Source organism: Copidosoma floridanum, unplaced genomic scaffold (assembly GCF_036245765.1).
Source record: "Copidosoma floridanum isolate Cflo_tuat_1 unplaced genomic scaffold, Cflo_Japanese_pri ptg000021l, whole genome shotgun sequence".
Classification (NCBI taxonomy): Eukaryota; Metazoa; Arthropoda; class Insecta; order Hymenoptera; family Encyrtidae; genus Copidosoma; species Copidosoma floridanum.
The window spans coordinates 1,285,005-1,306,815 of record NW_028321898.1 but is presented as its reverse complement, the minus strand read 5'-3'; the positions used below and the strand labels follow the sequence as shown (position 1 = coordinate 1,306,815).

General features: G+C 31.0%; 1 protein-coding gene across 1 annotated transcript in view; it reads right to left on the bottom strand.

Annotated features, from left to right (window-relative positions):
* LOC106642164 (protein CEPU-1) overlaps positions 1-4,443 on the bottom strand; it is a 486,141-nt gene extending 481,698 nt beyond the window's left edge. The window contains exon 1 of the mRNA XM_089594618.1: positions 4,333-4,443. The gene's annotated coding sequence lies outside the window, so the exon portion shown is untranslated. The remainder of the gene's footprint in view (positions 1-4,332) is intronic.
* Positions 4,444-21,811: the final 17,368 nt, after the last annotated feature.

Here is a 21,811-nt window from a genome sequence, read left to right as displayed (position 1 = left end):
TAAAAATAAGAAGTCTGTTATCTGATGCCCAACTTAGTTCCTCAGCAGAAACATGCTTTTTTTTAGTTATTGTATGACTGTCACTGCTTCTTTTAACATTGAGTAAATATTATGCTTTCTTTGAAATTCTAGCAAATATTATAGTTTCTAACAGATTTTGATAAACTTCCTTTATGATAATGTCATTTTCTGCAAATATCAGCAGCAGTACAAGTAGTACTACAAATACTTCTTTCTTGGTAACAATCCATACAGCTTGATGTAGTTTATTGCATGCTTTCAATCTATTTTGTACAGTGTTATCTAATGCTATACTCTTATTACGTACATTATTTAAGAAATTCCAATGACTAATAATATTTGTAACTATTGTTGACAAAGACACGACTCATTTTTAGAGTCAAAATTTTGTATATACTGTCCTTATTTATATTTTGAATACACACATTTTTAGCATCTTGTCTACTTATATCACTACTATTAGAATTTTCCGTATTCCTAACAATCTTTTTTTTTTCCAGCTGTAAAAAAAAGTTGTTACTTTATTTTTACGCTATTTTCTGTACTAATTTTTAGTTGTGGACCATAAGAAATTAAAAAAACGATATTGTAAGCCTACTTCATATATTTTGGACCTTCTTGCTACTATATTTTATATTTATATAATAACGTACTTATGATTTATTTATAAATGTTTGGTAAATAAAAGCTATGAACTTCTAAGACTTGTTATTAACAGTCCTTGCACTTCTCCTCATATTATTATTATTATTATAGCAAAAAGTTTAAAATCGACAAAATCTAAAAAGAGACGAGATACTGAAGTCAGAAATTGAAGGATTGAAACATTTATTGGCTCAGTGCTCTGCCATTACTGTACTACATCAACTTTTGCTTTCTTAATGTCCAAGTATCTTTGAGATTGAAGAAAAGCAACCTAGTATAAACAGCTAAAAAAACGCTCAGCTTAATAGTTGTTCTGCTTCGTATTAGAAGTGACTTTGCAGTTTTAGATAATAATCTTCAGCAAAGCAGATTTTATAATGAATACCAGTGACTGTTTATTGAAATTTTTTTTTGAGTTACTGTTTTAATTTTTCTGTTAGTCAACCCTCAACCAATTTTCTTATTTCCTTACTATTAACCTTTCTTAACCCCCCTCATTATTTTTCTCCATTATTTTAGGGAAGTTGATATACTTAACCCACTACCACTACCTCACAATTTCCCTTTCTAACCTAATAATCTTAAAATTAAATACTTCTCAAAGCTTATTGTAAGGTCTCCTTATGTAATTCACTTATTAAAAGTAACCTTTAACCCTAACTGCTAGTGCCCCTGACTAAGCTTAATAATAAGCCCTCTGAATCCCTGCCATCTTTACCGCCTCCCTGTATCCTTATGTTAATAAGCTTGTTTCAGCTGGTAGTGTACCCAGGGAAAAAAGTCCTGGAAAATTAAAAATTATACGAATCTTTTTGTTATTATTAAAAGGAAGAGTACAAATAATCATGTAATAAACGAAGTCAAGTATTGGAAGTGATGTTCTTAACAGTTTTAAACATCATAACACCTTATTAACCCCTAAAATACGATTTTTTTTGTGATTTACGAGTAGAAAACGTAATACTATCTCCTGGATAAAAGTTACCTTAATTGCCGTCCAGAAAAATGTTTAAGCATTATCTGCATAAGAGTTTCTTCATGAGCCGAAGGTGAGATTGTCTGACATAGAAACACGTCACATGCTTTCACATTGGAAATCTTTACCATCGTATGCTTTAAGTACAGATAACATGGATCCTCACCTTTGCATGTGTAACTTTTCCAGAGTAACAGAGGTCAAAAAAATCTTACGGAACTAATAATTTAGATAAATTTCTAACACAGTCTGTTAAAGTTTCTATTAAGTCTAAATTACGATAATTAACCGACTATCAGCCAGTCAAGTCAGGAAATATGCTTACTTTTTGATTAATTCTTTTCTATCTCATTTAGCTTGACTTCTGAAAGTAAGCAATTAAGTATAAACTTCAACTGAATTCCAAACTTGAGTTGCATGAAGCACGTTTACATTCATGAGTACTTTTAAAATTACACGAATACTCAAGCACTAAAAAAATAGGTACAGAAAGACAAAGTGACAAGTGCTTCAAAATTTTTCATCTCATAAATAAAATCAACTATTGGAAGAAGGTGATCTCATACGACTAGTTTATTATTCATGCTTGCTAGTTTATATAAGCCCCTACCATTCAGAAATTGAATGCTTATTCTGCGCAGTTTCTTTTGCAGGGGCTAGGAAAATTTTTACAGTTTCTCAATAGTACATCGTAAGTTTTGAAAAGCAGACCGTGCACTTCTTAAGAAATTTTCACGCACTTGCGTCAGAAGTGCAAAAGAAATATGGAGGTTTTAGAATTCTAAAAAATGAAAAAAAGGCTTTTAGAATAATTAAACTCCCTGACCTTCTGCACACTAACCGAAGCTCTTACCCACTCTGCCATGAGTGGTTCTGATAGAGGAAAAACGATTACTTAAAGCTACAGTGTGGTTTATACCTTTTTTCTAATGTTAATTCTTATTTGCGGTTTATTGCTTAATTTGGTACTATTACAAATAACGTTAGTAAATAATTCACTCAATAAACTAATTTTTTTAGTTATGTGTCTTTCTTTTGAAAACTAAAAAAACAGTTTACTTAAGCAGAGCAACTCTACTATGAATGATTAAATATTAACTTACTTATTGTTAATTTGTTACTTTAACAATAAATTAATTGTTGTCATTACAATTTTCTTAATTTTTTTTTAAATTTGTAACAATTAAAAAAAGTTTTTTTTGAACTGTACAAGAACAATAGTTGATTTTAATTGCGTTCAGTTTCTCACAACATTTCCATTCGTCATTAAAAAAAATCTTTAAGTTAAGGACGTTTATCACATAGATAGTGGAAAAAAAGTTCAGAGAAGTGAGAGTAGTACAAATATATGCAGCATTACTAGCAATTATCTTTCTGATATGCATGTACTCACATACACGCTTTTACGCACACTTGACCCCTTATTTCTCATATTCATTGAAAAAAACAACTTGTTAATCTATTTAAAAATTTTAAAAGGGTTATCTTAAAGCTAATAATTATTCAAACAGATTCTTATAGATAATATGAATTCAATGTTCGTGATATTTCCGTTAGGTTATAGGTTAAATTGTGAAATTTGAAAATGAAATAATTAAAAAGTTTGTAGTAAAACAATGTGCTATTTTTTGTATGTATTATTTATGCTGTTTTAAGTCTATTTTTAACGTTTAAATGATATCTGTCAAAAAAACTTATGTTTAATAAATGTCATAAAGGGGAATTTACTGGCATATAAAACTATCCTTTTCAAAAAAAACAAGCTGCAGAATGGTTTTTCTTAACCTTTTAGATACAAATATATTTTGGGTTGTCAATACAGACTATAAAAACGTGTAAGGGAGGAATGCAGCGTACTTACGTGACAGATGTGAGAGTGGCGTTAAAGACGCAGGGCTGCCTACGTATTGGTTATATGGTATTGTGCCATAATTTATTGATTATAACCATTCAATAATTAAGCATTAAAATGTTAGTTGAAACTACACCCAATTAACGTAGGTACACGACGATATTTTAACGATAATTAAACTGCAATATCGTTACGTGAAAGGTATATTTATAATCATATTTATGTTGCCTGCCAAATGATTACATAATAAAATAAGCTCCTACTTGGGTATCTATAAGTACCCACTGTCCACTGGTTATTTGTCTGATTTTGTCAGCTATTTGTGTTAGGCTAAGAGTTTCTAAAATTAAGTCTAGTATAAATTTTCAACATGTACCACATCTGAACTCTGCGTATTCACTTACTAGTTTAATTTTAATGGAACATACATCTGTGTAATAGTTAAATAATGATGCATTGAAAGCTAAAGAACTTGAAGTCTTATATGTTACCATAAAAAAATTGTTTGAACCTTGTAAAATAATTTTTGCATCATAACTTTTTCTAACAAGTTAATTATGAAACAGTAAAACTCTTTTTTATGTGGAAACTGAATAATTTTGTAAGCATAATGTACGATATCATAGTTGCAATGTAATGTGTAGAAAAATACGATGTAAATGATGAGAAGGATCTGAAACATTAAATAATGAAAATTTGTGTAATAGCTGTTGATTAGAACATTTGAATGGATCACATGCAAGAGAAGCTTGGTTAACAAGAAAGCCTTTTATGTAAGTCAGGTAATATTAAAATGCGTAGAAAATTTACAAGAATAAAAAAGTGTTTCAAGTTATACCTTGTACTTTCCAATATTTCTCACACTGCACGTAAAAGTCACTTCACGACCGATAGCAGCTGTTTGATTCTCTACTGGAGAAATAAATTCTGGAGCTGGGGTGTGAATTGATAAGTCTGAAACAGTTTGACTGACATTAGACTATCAGTTAGTTATTATAAATGAAAACAGATGATGTGTTTCTTTAAACTCTTACAGATTTAATCTCTTTTTATGCATGATGGAATTATAAAATTAGTTATTTATTTAAACTGTAAGGAAAATATTGTTAATTTTTTAAAAGAAAAATTTACCGAAAAAATATTTTAGTTGCTAGAATAAACAAAGAGCTACTTATTTAGAAATGTGATGCTCAGTAATCGATAGTATACAAAAAAATTACGATTAAAGCTAATGTTTTACATTTTCTAATTTTGTTGTTCAACCAGTTTGCCATTTCAAGACAAAAATTAGTAAGTTACTGGTTTGATCAGGTTACTCTGCTACATATTCACATAATATTAAGATAGTATACAGTAAAACAAATGTTCTCTTGTGGACTTATAGATACAAATTCTTCTTATGCAGAAATAATACTAAAAATATGATACAGAAAAAAAAATTTATACATTAATGTCAGCAAATACATTTTTAAAGATCACAAATAAGTATCTGCATTGTGAAATATTTATTATGTAGATAGTGATATTCCACGTTCGTCCGTCCAGTCAAATAAACTTTTTGTTGCAAAAAATGATAATCAATGCTATTTAGTAAGACTAGAACTCATTTAAAATTCAAGCCTCCTAGAGGTCACGTCACTTACGTCAGTACTGGCTTGAAAAGTGAAGTTTGTGTTTAAGATATAAGCTTTTTCATTTAACAGACAAAAATAAGACATAATTTATAAATTTTTCTTATGTTAAATCATTTTAAAATATTATCAAAACTTTTTCAAATGGATAAGGCTTTTAATTAAAGGTTACAAAGAATATATGTTTATACATATATATACTAGTAGAGCTGACGCCCCCCTGCGCGCTCCGCGCACCAACCCCCCAACTTTTAAATCGGTTAAATACTTTCCTTTTAGAAATGAATCATATCGTGGAGCTTAGGAATAGCGGAAAGTGGCTAAGAATGGCTAAAGCTAATTAACTTGGTAAAAACAAAATGAAAATAAAGAAATTTTTTTTTTATCTTACAACCATTCTGACGAACTGTACATATAACGGCTCTGCATTGCTGTGTTACTATGCAGGTATCTGCTGTTGTCATTGGCATAGTAAAAAACCTCGTCAGATTTAATTGTGACATGTATCACTTACACAACGAGTGTTGTAGATTACACCTCAACACTACTCAACACTATTTTTCCGCTTGGTAACGGTCGTCAGCATGAAATTGTATTTTATTTAAATGGAGGTAAAGAAATTTTCTTCTTTTTCTCCTGTGGTTCTGGCTACTTCCGATGTATACAACCGTAGCCTTAAATTTGCAGTTAACAGGGTACTCTTATAATCATTATTGTAATGTAAATATTCTGATATCATCAAGCTGCGATTGATGTTAGACTTGAAAGGTAATGTTTATTCGAAATTTGAGCTTATCAGACGGATTATGTAACGGTACACGATTACAAATTACTAAATTGTTGAAGTATAACATAGAAGGCGAAATAGTTATGGGAGAAAAAATTGGTAATAAGGTTTTTATTCTTAAAATTACATTAAAAACTGGAAATACTTTAGAATTACTCTTTATTTTATGTAGAAAACGATTCCCATCAGTTGTTCAATTTGCTATGACTATAAACAAGTCTCAAGGTCAAAGTTTTGATAGTGTAGGATTATATTTGAAAAAACCTCTGTTTTCTCATGGTCAATTATACGTGGCTTTATCGAGATGCAAAAATAAAAATGGAATTTTCATTTAAATCGATAGAGAAAACATTTGAGATATTGAAAATATAGTTTGGAAAGAATTTCTTGATTATAAGTAATAATGTATCTAATAATAACAACATGATTTTGATATTCCTCTACGTATGAACAAAATTTATTACTTAAAAATACATCCCATAAATCTTTATTATGTTCTACCAATTGTACCAATTGTACCAATTTAAGTATTGATTTCAAACAGAATAGAAATAGACCTACGTCTTCGTGGTTTGATAGGGCTTTATAAGTTGACACATAAAATAAGTCCTCTTCATGCGAAACTTCCATGGTTTGTATAATTGATAAACTAAATGCAATTTAAATTTTTGTATGTATTGGCATTATTCATTTGTATATAAAATAATATAATGCATACACAGAAAATACACAATCTTTACTTGCCGATATTTACTAATCACTTATATCCACGATAAAAACTCTTCTACTTAGCACACACATTACATGACTGTCCTACGGGAATACTTCTTTCGTCTTACGTTTGATAAAACAAAAACTTTTGAGAGTTCTCAAAATCTATTTGGCACATATCCTAAAATTCTGCCACAAGTATGTATAATACAGACAGTTGACTAGAGTTCACAACAGTAAGCCCCGAACACGTAAATTATGAGACTTAATCGAATAAGTTTGTTCAGAAAACGTGGACCGGATAAAGCAAGAATGGTAATGCACTTTGCTTATGTTTAATACACTCACCTATTTTGACGCCCGGTGTAATACGCAAATAAGTGTACTTCCGTGTGAAGGCTTAGTAACTTAAGCTATAAGCCATGTAACTGTACCCTGTTTTATCTATCTCTGCATACAACAATAATTTTGAAAAAAGAACAAAAAAAAGTTTTTAGAACACGAAAAAAATTTCCAAATACCACATAAGAATATAGGTTAAATTTTTTTTCATATCATTAAGAAGTTATTTATCAATCCCAGCCACAACACTTACACTTCGGGAAACTTTCTGTAGAAATAATTTGTTTTTGAAATTATGCTGGATTTTGACAGAAAAGTTACTTTTTAGACGCAATTTTAATACCTTATTAAAAAAAAAATAATTAATGATTATGAAAGTATAATACCAGCTCTTTAAAACCTATTTTTTAACAGAAAAAAAAAAAAAAGAATTATATTGAAAAATTTTTGAAATAATAAAAAATTTGAAGGTTATGATCTTACTTTTGACATTTTTCCTTAATTTTCTGTTATTCCTTGTCATCATACCTATATGATTCAAAAATTTTCATGAAAATATACTTCTTCTAAGAAAGTTTACATAGTTTTAAAACGAAAAATATAAGTTTCTCCTTCTGTGCGTCACCTTTGTGGTGTGCCGCGCCATAATTGTTGTTTCCACAACAGTTATTGACATGAATAAATAAGTGGTTATTAGTAAAGTGAGTCATGTTGTCGTGTCTTGTCTTGAGTGATGCTGAGAGCAGTTGAGACAAAGTGGTGCCTCAGTGAACAATTAATACGTGATTGTGAATAAAATAACGTTAAGGGCTATCCAAATTGCGATCGTCGTACGGCACTACCTGTTGCTGCAATTGGTGCTGCTCAATACTGGTTGTACCCGGTCCTTGCTCAATACCCGTTAACTGAACGTTGCATATCATAACATAATTAAAAGTATTAGAAGTAAAGTTTAAATAATCATCCCACGTGTTAGTCGCAATTTTCGGCTAACATGTTACAGTGAAGACGCCAATTACGTTAGAACATTCGTGGTAGATAAAGAGGCAAGCTCTTTTTCTACTGTGCCTCTTATATATATATATATATATATATATATATATTCCTATATTATATAGTTAATTGTGTGGGGAATTTCACATGACCTCCCCCCCCACAGATCCCCCACATGAAACCCCACAGCCTTTTCACAAATAAGCTAAAATTCGATCGTTTTCATCGCTACTTTGACATTTTATAACTTTTTCCTTAGACCCCCCACAGCCCCCACAGAGGCCCCCCAAACCATTTTTCCTACATCATGTAATATATACTTGTTAAATGATAAAATATTAATGAGTGTCTTCCAATTTATTACCATAAATATAGCTGATTAATCTATAAAAATCATTAAGTAAAGTCAATCAATTATGTAAAAATCTCTTTCCAAACGATATTTTTTATTTCTGTACTTTTTTACCTTACTACTTGAATAAATAAATTATTTTTATCTTTGCATCTTAGTAAAGGCACATATAATTGACCATAAGAAAATAAGGGTTTTTTAAAATACAAACCTACATTATCGAATCTTTGACCTTGGGATTATTTTATTGTCATAGCAAATACCACAACGGTTGGAAATTGTTTACGATACAAAATAAAAAGTAATGTTGAGGAGTTTTCAGTGTCTAAAGTTATTCTTGGAATGAAGACTCTATTTTCAATTTTTTCTCTGGTTATTATTTCTCCTTCTATAGTATACTAAAATAGTTTTGTGATTCGTAAGCGCGTTCCATTACAGAGTCTATCTGATATACTTGAATTTCTCAGTCACATTACTATTGTACCAATTATTAGATTAAGTTCAGGAAGTGGTAATCCTTCACGAATATTGTTCAACATTTCCACCGGAAAATTTAAATAAATATTATCGTCCGATTTATCAACCCTTTTATCAGTTGTGTTATCTATACTATAGTAAATCTTAATTTCTTCAGTTAAATTTTTAAAAATGTTATTATTTAAATAAGAGCTGTACTCGTTATGCGATGTAAGTATAACTCTATTTATCGAACAATTGTAGATATTAGAAAATATTTGAGAACATTCATCATTTGAGATCAAATTATCAGTAACGTTAAAAATTTTTATTTTCCCTTCCTCAATTTTTAATAATAATTTTGAAAATCCTTTATCATTAGAACGAATATTGATTTCTAATTTTAAAATTTGGACTAAGTTCCATAAAAATGAGGATTTAATAGTTTTGTCAAGTATAATTTTTTCACTACCGTTTCTTATCACTGAGAGAATCTGACAAAAATCACCTCCTAAAAAAATTATATAACTTTTAAAATATTTTCCAGTATTACATAAATCTCTTAACGTTCTGTCTACAATTTTCAATGCTTTTTTTGGAATCATTAAAGCCTCATCCTAAATAATAAAATCAACTTCTTTCAATTTTTTCTTATCTGACTCGAATTCTAAAAATGCACTCTTTATATTACTAAGATCGAAAAGAAGTCTAAAAGTTCTATGAACAGTCATCCCCTTTCGAAGCAAAGTTGATTCCATGCCAGTCTATGCCATTAACATAATTTTTTTGTTTTAAGAAATAAAAAAATATATTAATGTTTTATAAAAATAAGTTTTTCCTGACCCTCCAGGACCATCTATAGATAAAATATTATTTTTTTGTTCGCAATAATATGAAATATATTTTTCTGGTCATTATTCAAACTTTAATACATCGAGTTAAACATTGCTTTACTGAAACGCATTTCATCATGTACATCTTCTTTTTTACCGTCAATTTTTTCTGGTCTAGGTAAATTAAAGCATCCACAGAATTAATCTTCTTATTCTAAAATTTGGTTAATATGTAAAAGAGCTAAATTATCTTTATTATTAGGCAAACCCTTCGTAAAAAATTTTTTGTATTCATTCCATATTCTATAACGTTGAACGTTTTCTGAAATTAAAAGCCATTCAAAAAATTGTCTTAATTGATATGGAAACATAACAACCATTGCTTCTTTAAAAATATCATCGATTTTTTTATCATTGTCTATAAAACCCGTTGCAATTGCAGTATCTTTGAAAGATCCATACCTGATGACTTCATGTGTTCTTATGCCTTTAAACGATGTCAAACCAGTTATTTTGTTTTATACAAGTTTAAAAAAAATCTTTTATGATCTTTCGAAGAAATAATGGGTAATTGACCAATTGCAATATTTTTTATTATATTCTTCCTTTAAGATTAATTTTTAGTTTAAGATTACTTTTTGAATTCCCATTTGTTTGAGTATCGTTGTTAGAGAAATTAACGATAACATAAATATTGGATAATTCTGAGAAGCTTTTAATTTGAATACTTGTTACATAAGTCCAATTTTTTGACATGATGTAAGTACATTTATCGCTACTTTTTACATTTTGGTGATAATTCTTTTCTACTATAAATTCATAACAATTTTGCTATTTATTCACAACATTATTAATTACTCAAGAACGTGCTCTCATGTGAAAATTTTCATCACTACACAGAAAATAAGAAAAAGTTCTGATTAAACAATTTCCATCCTCTTTTACGCTAACTTTCATATTGTTCTTTTAAAAAATTTTTAAAATACTGAGTTTGATTTTAAATTAAATTTTACTAGTACAAAGTAAAAACGATTTTTCCGATTAACAGTGTGGAATACTGTAAAGAAAATGTTTCCATATTTGTCATTGAATCTGAAAATGAGAAATCTTTTTATACCAACTATATTAATTTATAAAATATACAAGGCATAATAGTAACAAAAATAATATAAAGTTTATGTTAAATAGAATTTAAATAATAAATATGTGATAAAAGTAATTAAAATTTCTCGTTGTTAAGAATGTAATCAATTATTAAAAATGAATACCTTTTATCTCTAAGCATAACAAAAAGTTCTAAAAAAAAAGTCTCAACGTACCACATTCGTACCGTCTGGATGGTGTGAAAATTGACTAATTAATGTATAACTAATGGACTAAAAGAGACTTTTAATAAATGTTCTCCACAATTTTCTGAAACAATTTAGAGATAGACATCTAAAAGTAGAAATTTTGCTCTCTTTATTTCAAAAACTAAGACTACGAAAATGCATTTAAGCCAGTAAAACAGCAACTCACAATGCGTTTGGTTCTAAAACACACTTAAATATGAAATTAGGATTCAAAGGTGTAAAAAAACTATGAGTTAACAATGATAAAAGTTTTAGTTATAAATTCGGTGATGCCCTAACAGATACGCTTTGCAAGAATCCAACATTAGATTCTTGTTTCAATAAGTGTAATGAATGCCCAGGTACTAATGCCATCATCAATAAATTACAAATTATGTTTGAACAATGTGAAATCACATAAATATCATTTAGCCAGTGGTCAATGATCAATATTATTAAAACAAAAAGAAAATAATAGTGTTTTGTTGGGAAAAATTTCAACTTATAATAAAATTTTGCTTAGTCAGTAAAATGCAAAAACTATTTAACAAAGTTATGTCCCACTTATCTGCAATATGCTAGATACATTGTAGATTCATGCACAGCACACTGCAAATCATTTACGCCACTGTACGTCAAGTGTAGATATAAGCAAATTACGGTTTCGTTTTTTCTAATGCAAGTCCCTAACTTTTTATTGTCTCATTTATTGTGCGATTAACAAGAAATTGAAACTCGGTTTTTTTTCTATTTTTGTAAATAATTAAAAACTTTGTTTCTTGACAAGAAATAGAATTTTTGTAACAGAAGTTTATTCAAAAAAGTTTCTTAATATTTATGTAACAACTATATATAGAAACTTGAATTCCTCTTATAGCATTAAAAATAATTCAAGTAATTTGAATTTACTACGATTTTTCTGGTTGTAACTACAGTAAGCACAATAACTTATTGCAATAAAAAATATGTTGGACTTAAACAAAAACTAAAGAATCTTATTAACAAAAATTATAATAATTTAGAAAAAAGAAAGTTTTAAAATTATATAAACATAACAGTTTCGAATTATTAACAATAATTTATGATGTCATAAATAGTAAAACAAGATCAAAAAGTAATAGTTTGGGGAGTAAAATGTGTTAACAAAGGAAATAGATACAAATAAAAAAGATACACGAAAACCAAAATTTGTAGGAAGAAGCTATTTTGATAATGGTTTTTCGATAAAAGTAAAGAAATTATATATATTTATATGTATACTTAATTGACTGTAAAAAGGATTATCATCATTGCTTATACAAAATTCAAGTGTTATTCGACAAACTTGGATTATAAAGAGCTTTTTCTTTTTTCAGTCACAACACTGGTACTAAATGATGCAAAAGCGAGAAGATTATTATAGAATTAAAAAAAAGTCTTTAATTAACACTATTTAGTAATAGCTGCTTTAATTTTTCAAAATGCAGGCATAAAAAAGTTTAAAATATTCTTTTACATTTACAACAATTAACTTTTTGCCTTTTTCTTTTCCAAAACATTTCCGAAAAAGATTCGCTACGTTAATATTGCAGAATACTACTATTCAAATTTATAGTCAAAAACTTGGGTAAAATGGAAAACAGTAGAAAATAATTAAACAATTGGTTGACTTAATATAGTCTCCTTGGAACTTAGAGTGCTTTTTTTATGAATCATCTTGAATTACAAGAGTGAAGGAAATTCGTATGGAATTTAAAGAGCAGTTCACAAAAAAATTTTGTACAATTATAGATGCTAATGTTTTTTCAGATTTTGTGAAACACAACTTCTTATTTTATAATATTTTTGAAAAAGCATGTAACGTTTTGCTGCTGTGCTAATAAAAGAAATTTTTGCCTGTTTTTCATGTTCTTAAATATTTGGGACAGAATTTCTAGGAAACATTTAAATAATTGTTAATTAAATATCTAAAAAACAAAAAAGAAAATAATGCTTAACAACAGATAAACAAAATTTTTCAATTATATAAAACCCAAAAATTATTCAAAAGAATATTATGTGACTTAAGTAATAGAATGATTTATTTCGGTCATAAATTACTTGTTTTAGAAGAGAATTTCAGACATATCATTTCAGTTTCAGAAAATAGTCGTAAGAGCCTGATTATATGGCAAAACTTTAAAATAAGTATTAAATTAATATATATTTGGCTGTTGATTCCAATAAAAAAACTTAATATTTACCATTCGTCTATTTGACAAAATGTTTTTAAAATTATTATTAGATATTGGAGAAAAAAGAATTTAATCATTGCAAGTGCCAAATAAATTCAAAACAACAAATATTTGTTCTTATATTTTGGAAAAAGATATTAACTTTTCAAGAAGTAACGAAATACTTACTGATCATAAGAAATAGACTTTATTTTTAATAATAAAATTCTAAATTATATAAAAGGAGAAATGTAAACACACTACAACATAGATCACGTTTCTCTTTAGGTGATGATAAATCTGATAGTAATATTTATACCACTTTTTAAATTTAATTTCTAAACAATATTTGTAAAGGCCTAGTTATGCATTAGCCTAATAAAAAAATTAAAACAATTATGACAATACAAAATAATGCATTGCTGAGACACTGTATTTAAAAATTGTAAGAGAACGAAGAGTAGTTTTTTAAGAAGTGTAAGAAAAGCTGATGAAAGGGGTACAAAAAGTAAGTAAACTAAGAACGACATGAGAACCAAAATAATTTTACTTTGTTTGGAAAAGTGGCTAAGGAGTTGCTTAAGAAGAATCTTAAGAATTGTAGAGAGAGCTTATTCGGTTATCTAGTTATAAGATTATGTCACTATGAAAGGTGGCTTGGGGGGGCTACATAAAAACTTAACCTTACATAAGAACCTATAGAATTATACTCTATTAAGGGGGGTAGTTAAGGGTGGTGACAAAAGGCCAAGATAGGCTCTTCAATACTTAGTTCCAGTCCTGAGGTGGGTTGGAGGATGGAGAAGGGCTAAACAGATGTCAATTCTAATAACAATTAGGCAAAATTTGATGGAATTGCAACTCACTCAGAGGGGAGCGAAGGAGCCCGAGCCGCCATCAATGTTTAGTGACGACTTGCGTAAATAAATAAATTTCTTATTTTTATTCTGTTTCATATTATATTTATTCCCATAATGAAATCTTAAGACTTTTAAAAGAGTCATACTTAACGAAGGTCGTCGCCTACCAAAGCTAACTGTGTACTTTGTGGCTTTTGGAAGTGTCAAGCGACAACCCAAGCGAGCCGCTAAGCCTAAACACATAAAGTCAGCAAGTATGGGCCCCACAAAAGGTAAGATGAAGATATATTAATTAAAATTTCGTGCAAGGTGCATTTCTTTGCGCTGCGTTTAAGTTAGTAGCCCGTTGCCGCTCATCGAGTGCAGTACTTCATTAAACAGGTAGCTTGCCAAACATTTTTATTAAAAAGTGACCGACAGTTCTTTTTCTTCATCAATTTGTATGATTAACTTGTATCTGAATTAAAAAAAAATGAATCAATTAACAACAAACCGAATAAATTAAAAGCGATGAATATTTTTCAACTGATGAACCTGAAGTGGCTATTAATAAATAGAGAAACGTACCACCGGACGACGGATTGACAGCAACGAAGTATAATACAACTAAGAAAAATAAAACAAGGTATTTGATCTCTTATCATTCTAATACACACACATACATATAAATAAATCAAAAATCATATTACACTGAGGAAAGTAAACAACCGAATAGTTTGACATACTGCTGGTCCCGCGGCCGGTCAGGGAGCGTGAGACTCAAGTCCACAAACATTCAGCTTTTACTGGATAATAAACTTAAATAATTACAACTTATCATTTAACAGTCCAAGTTAGAAAAGGGGTGTACAAGTTCATATGAGTTATTTTACTGAAAATAGCATATTTTATCTCTTAGTGGATTATAAAGTTGTTCGTGGAGATATTGACCTGAAAACTTTTTTTACTTATTCAAGGCATATAAACTGCTAAGGGTTTACTAGAATTCATACTATAAAAGAGTTTTTCTTGAGTTTGAGATGCAAAAAAAAGCTTAATTTGGGTTACGGACTCCCATCCCATTTAACAATTTGCAGTTTTGACCACGCGTAGAATCAAACCACGGAGTTTTTAATTTTTTTATGGTATCAAATCTCAAAGGTATTATCATAAACTTAAGTTTCACACATTCAAGACCGCCAAAATGTTTGTGTCTAAGAGTTGGATGTGCTTTGTCCCTAATATTGTATACAATACTATTCTAGCTGATAAACTGACACTCAGTGAAGATACAATGCGTTTTGTGTCGTTACGGGGTAGCGTTACGGGCTCTTCAAAAAAAAGAAACGTTACGGACTCTCATAAGATCGTCAAAAAATCTAGATTATAACGCACTAAACCAAAAATTAGACTCTGCCGCAATATAATCATAAAAGAGATAAACTTCAACCCGCAACTCTACGAGCCTATAACCAAATGCTTCAAAAAAAAAATGACAGATTTTTTAGCGTTATTGGCTCTTAGCTTTTATTTTGGAGATACAGAATTTTTAAATTCGCAAGCTTGTAAGACTGGCTTATTGGAATAAAAAATTAAAGAAATGTCTTACAATATCCATGACTTTTGTAAAATACAAAGCGATTTAATGAACATGCCACCATTTAATAGCGTAAGTTTGTTAAAGTATTACTTGGTGAAGTGTTGAATTCACAAGACTTTGGTCCCACAACTTCAACAACATCCAACTCTTAGATACAAACGTTTTGGTGGTCTTGAATGTGTACAACTTAAGTTTGTGATGATACCTTTGAGATTTGATACCATAAAAAAATTAAAAACTCCGTGGTTTGATTCTACGCGTGGTCAAAACTGCAAATTGTTAAATGGGACGGGAGTCCGTAACCCCAATTAAGCCTTTTTTTGCATCTCAAACTCAAGAAAAACTCTTTTATAGTATGAATTCTAGTAAACCTTTAGCAGTTTATATGCCTTGAATTGTTGAAAAAAATTTTCAGGTCAATATCTCCTCGAACAACTTTATAATCCACTAGGAGATGAAATATGCTATTTTCAGTAAAATAACTCATATGAACTTGTACACCCCTTTTCTAACTTGGACTGTTAAATGATAAGTTGTAATTATTTAAGTTTATTATCCAGTAAAAGCTGAATGTTTGTGGACTTGAGTCTCACGCTCCCTGACCGGCCGCGGGACCAGCAGTATGTCAAACTATTCGGTTGTTTACTTTCCTCAGTGTAATATGATTTTTGATTTATTTATATGTATGTGTGTGTATTAGAATGATAAGAGATCAAATACCTTGTTTTATTTTTCTTAGTTGTATTATACTTCGTTGCTGTCAATCCGTCGTCCGGTGGTACGTTTCTCTATTTATTAATAGCCACTTCAGGTTCATCACTTGAAAAATATTCATCGCTTTCAATTTATTCGGTTTGTGGTTAATTAATTCATTTCTATTTAATTTAAATACAAATGAATCATACAAATTGATGAAGAAAAAGAACTGTCAGTCACTTTTTAATAAAAATGTTTAGCAAGCTACCTGTTTAATGAAGTACTGCACTCGATGAGCGGCAACGGGCTACTAACTAAGACGCAGCGCAAAGAAATGCACCTTGCACAAAATTTTAATTAATATATCTTTATCTTACTTTTTATGGGGCCCGTACTTGCTGACTTTATGTGTTTAGGCTTAGCGGCTCGCTTGGGTTGTCGCTTGACACTTCTGAGAGCCACAAAGTACACAGTTAGCTTTGGTAGGCGATGACTTTCGTTAAGTATGACTCTTTTAAAAGTCTTAAGATTTTATTATGGGAATAAATATAATATGAAACAGAATAAGAATAAAAAATTTATTTATTTACGCAAGTCGTCACTAAACATTGATTGCGGCTCGGGCTCCTTCGCTCCCCTCTGAGTAAGGTGCAATTCCATTAAATTTTGCCTAATTGTTATTAGAATTAACATCTGTTTAGCCCTTCTCCATCCTCTAACCCACCTCAGGACTGGAACTCAGTATTAAAGAGCCTATCTCGGCCCTTTGTCACCACCCTTAACTACCCCCCTTAATAGAGTATAATTCTATAGGTTCTTATATAAGGTTATGTTTTTGTTTAGCCCCCCTGAGCCACCTTTCAGAGTGACATAATCTTATAACCAGATGACCAAATAAGCTCCCTCTACAATTCTTAAGATTTTTCTTAAGCAACTTCTTAGCCACTTTTCCAAACGAAGTAAAATTATTTTGGTTCTCATGTCGTTCTTAGTTTACTCACTTTTTGTACTCCTTTTATCAGCTTTTCTTACACTTCTTAAAAAACTACTCTTAGTTCTCTTACAATTTTTAAATACAGTGTCTCAGCAACGCATTATTTTGTATCGTCATAATTGTTTCAATTTTTTTATTAGGCTAATGCAGAAATAAGCCCTTACAAATATTGTTTAGAAATTAAATTTAAAAACAAAAATAAATATTACTATCAGATTTATTATCACCTAAACAGGAACGTGATCTATGTTGTAGTATGTTTACATTTCTCCTTTTACATAATTTAGAATTTTATTATTAAAAAGAAAGTCTATTTTTTATGATCAGTAAGTATTTCGTTACTTCTTGAAAAGTTAGTATTTTTTTTTTAAATATAAGAACAAATATTTGTCGTTTTAAATTCATTTGGCACTTGCGATGATTCAATTCTTTCTCCTCTAATATCTAATAAAAATTTTAAAAACATTTTGTCAAATTGACGAATAATAATATTAGATTTTTTAATTGGAATCAACGGCCAAATATATATTGATTCAATACTTATTTTAAAGTTTTGCCGTATAATCATGGTCTTACGACTATTTTTTGGAACTGAAATTATATGTCTGAAATTCTCATCTAAAACAAGTGTTACGTAGGATTCGAAAGGGTCGGGATGTTTAGTAACAACGCGGCAGTTAAACTCAATCCATCACTTTATTGCTATATTCCTTGAGGGAAGGCGCTTTGCGGTCCCGAGTTACTTATTGCGACTATCCTCCTTCTAGTCCTTACGTTTAAAAGCCCTGTGGCCACTGCTGTGGGCCTTTTTATGCTCTCTCTTATCCCACTAGTGCTCCTTCCTTATACTCATAGCTGAAGCCCACCCCACGTAGTATGTTCCATACTGTACGTGACACGTCCGAGGCTGCTTCGTTTTCGCCCTTGACAACGTTCTTTTCTGTACCACCTTGGGAATGATTGTTTAATTAGTGTCTGTATCATGTTGTTCGTGTTGTAATGTATACTAATCATATAAGAAATATTAATGAGGTGTTCCTATGAAAACATCCTTGTTTCTTTCTCTTTTACAGGCTTTGATTAGTTTTCCGCAAGCTAATAATTGTGTTATTACACATATTATTCGTAATTGCGATCTTCCCTTTTACATAATAAATTGATAAATATGCCCTTGTACGTCTTACTTTTATTTATTATTGTTCAATTACCATTTATTGCTTATTATATAATTTAATACTTACTTATTAACTTACACATTTTCTTTTTTGAGTTGCTTCATACATATCTATTCTCATTATTATGTTTATTATTTTTCTTCTTTCGGTTTTATTTTACTTAGAACTTTTGTTTTGTGTATTCATTTTTTTTTTTTTATTTCCTTTTTTTTGTTTTATCCTATATTCATTACATTTTACGCAGCGTCTTCCACAAAACATGACAAAAATCTTTTTTTTTTTAATTTTATTATCATCATTATTACTTACGTATTCTTTTTTTTTTTTTTTTTTTTTTTATTTCTATCCATTAAACGCATTATTAAACCAAAAGTTATATTAACTATTTTTATTTACGTATCTACTTACTATTTTCTTTTTCTATTCATTTACTTATATTTTTTCTTACCTATAGACTTTTTTTTTCTTTTTTTTTTTTTCTTTACTAGACATCGTCAATGCTTAGGTATTAAGGCTCTACCTTTAACTTAGCTTAAGTTTGTTTGTTTCTTATGGTCACTGTTTGTTACTGCCCGTTGGTTGACCTTCTTGTCTCTACTCACCCCGTACTTGGATAAGTATTGGCTGTAGTGCCATAGAATTCCCCGGATTTTCATTTCTTGCGACGTTCTTTCTGGTTCTTCTTTCTGCAAACATTCTAGATAAGTTTGGTATAAGTGGGGCCCCCCATTTTAAGATCCTGACCGACACTGCAGCCACTCCCAACGCTATTTCAGCTGCTCACCATGCGTATTCCTTCCAGTTAAAAAATTCCTCTTTTATCTGTACTAATTCATGTATACGTTCTACTATGTCTATCAGTTTAGTACCTGTCGTCAACCTATCCTCCGGTCCATGTTCTTGCTTACCAAGCTTCTGTAACCCATCTCTCCCTACTACCATCTTTATTTGTTTCAATATCTCATCTACTTTTACCCCTTTTATTTTCCGCGCTATTTTTTTCAGATTCAAATTTGAGCTCTTAAACTTATTTATCTGGTTCTCGCCCTCCTCCTGACTCAGGTCCAATCTCGTCTCTGATGTTTGGGCTGTGCAATCTTTCGCTAGGTCTATTACTCCTGCCTTCATTACTTTAAATGTTTTGTGCTTGGTGTGATCGCATTGTTCGTGTATCTTTTTCTCTTCCGTGGTGCTGAACGTATAATGATTCTTTGCGTAAAGACGTATCCAATATGTGCCCTTTAATTTTGCTAGTACTATCGAGCACTCTTCCGGTTTCTTTACAGCTTTTTCTAGTATCAGCCGTATCTCACAAGGGTGGTCCTCCTCTACTTTCTGTGTCGGCTCCATTCGTGTACACACACTTACCTTTTTCAACTTCTTGCATTGTTCCACTGTCTCCCGCGCTACTGGTGCAAATCTTTTTTCGCTCGTGCTACCCGCAATGTACTCATATGTTGGTTGAAAATAAGCGACGACTTTCGTCATATTTAATCCCTCCTGTTCTACTGGCAACAGTAATATTCTTAGAAGGTCTAGACTCTTTCTTGTTACCAGCGGTATTTTGATATAATAGATAATTTTTCTATCAAGCGCTATCGTTGCTATCTTTGATATTTCTGCTATTTCTTCCCCCGTCGTGTTTCTTTCTCCCGGAAATCTAAGGTCCAGTCTAAATTGTTCTGCTAATATTTCTGCTCCTGTTATCACATCTAGCGCTGCTTTTGGCAGGTGTGACACGCCTTGACTCGCTAAATATATGATATCCATCGCTGTCTCAAATTTAGCTACGAGTTCTTTGGTCAATTTTTCGAATCTTTCTCCTATTCCTGATACTCTGTCGTATCCGTCTATAAGTTCCGTAAATATTTTCAATCCTTCTTCTGTTACCTTTCCTGTTTCGTCTTCAAATCTCTTTATAGCTTGAAGAACCTGCTCGTGATTACCAAACGTTGAAATCCTCATTTGTTCTTTTAAGTACCTTGTAGTGTCAGTCGTGTGCGTCAGGTTTGACTTTACTAGCTCCTGTATTTTCTCCTTATCTGCCTCTGCTATTTGTCCCTGGAGTGTCTTTACCATTTTGATCTGGTTATCATCGACTTTTTGGCCTACTACTGCCCTGTACGCCACGCCATTTCCATTCTTTGTAAGGCTCCTGGGACTCTTTTAGTAGCCCGTTCTACCTGCTCTTCACATTCATCCCTCTTCCTTATAGTTACCCTACATTTCTATTTTGTTTGTCGGCTTGCTTGTAGAAATGCCTCTATCTGTTGGGCCATTTGATTTTCCCAGCGTGGTTTCACCCCTAAAACATAAAATAGTTATCCTTTTTTCCGTTCTTACTCCCATTCATCGTAAGCTCCTAGGTCCCTAGGTTACCCTTGATTAAGGAAAGAGAGAACAACTACGAGAGAGAGAGGAAAAATTCAACCTTCCTTCTTATTTTATTCTTATTTCCATATTTTTATTTTGTTTTAACGTTCTGTGTAAATAAAAATGCCCCTGCCATACAATTCATTACACATATTTTCCTAATGATTATTAAATGCTATCTAGTATTAGGGCTTGACTGGTTACTACGGTAAGTGGCGAGTGTGTCTTCGTCTTTACATTCAGGGTGTATCGTTGCATATAATATTATTGTTATACTTATGCACATCTATATTTGTTACACCATGTATGTGTATGCTATAAACATAAGGTACATAATAGTCTTATTCTTTACTAGGCTACGTTACACGCATTCACTCATTCGGTTAATTCCTACCGGAGGCGAGTGTGGATATGAGAGGAAAAAGAAAAAAGGGGAAAATTTTATTGCTCTATATTATAAACTTCTGTTTCCCGACTCTGTATGCTACGTTATTCTTATTTCTTCCTTATTTCCCTTTTCTTCAAGTGACTCACTTAAGGTGAGAAGGGATTTACATAGGTGTATGAATCTGCGTTTGCTTTTCCAACGTTGCTGCTGAGTCAGTGTATTCTACGTCTCCTTACGTGCACGATCTCTGCAGTTAACTTTTACAGTCATGGCCGATTTCAGACAATTTTTTGATCGACTTCTTGTGTTTGTCCGGTTGCCTTTAGGTGACTCGCTATCCACGCGCTTCGTTGTCGCCAGTGGCGGTGCGTGTGGGTTACTGTTGGGGGCTGTAGGTTACGCGACTGTATGCGTGCCCGCTGTAGGACGGCCCCTGGGCAAAGCATTGTTGTGCTCAGCAGGCCGACCGCGCTAGTGCCAATATATTGTGGGCAGCATGGTTCGGTAAGTGCTTTTGGCCTTCGTCATATTTTTTATTCTTATGGCTTCTTTATTTTTCCTAATAAAATTCTCTTTTTTTTTATTTAGCTTGGGGTGCGACTGATAGTCGATCCCTACGCCTTC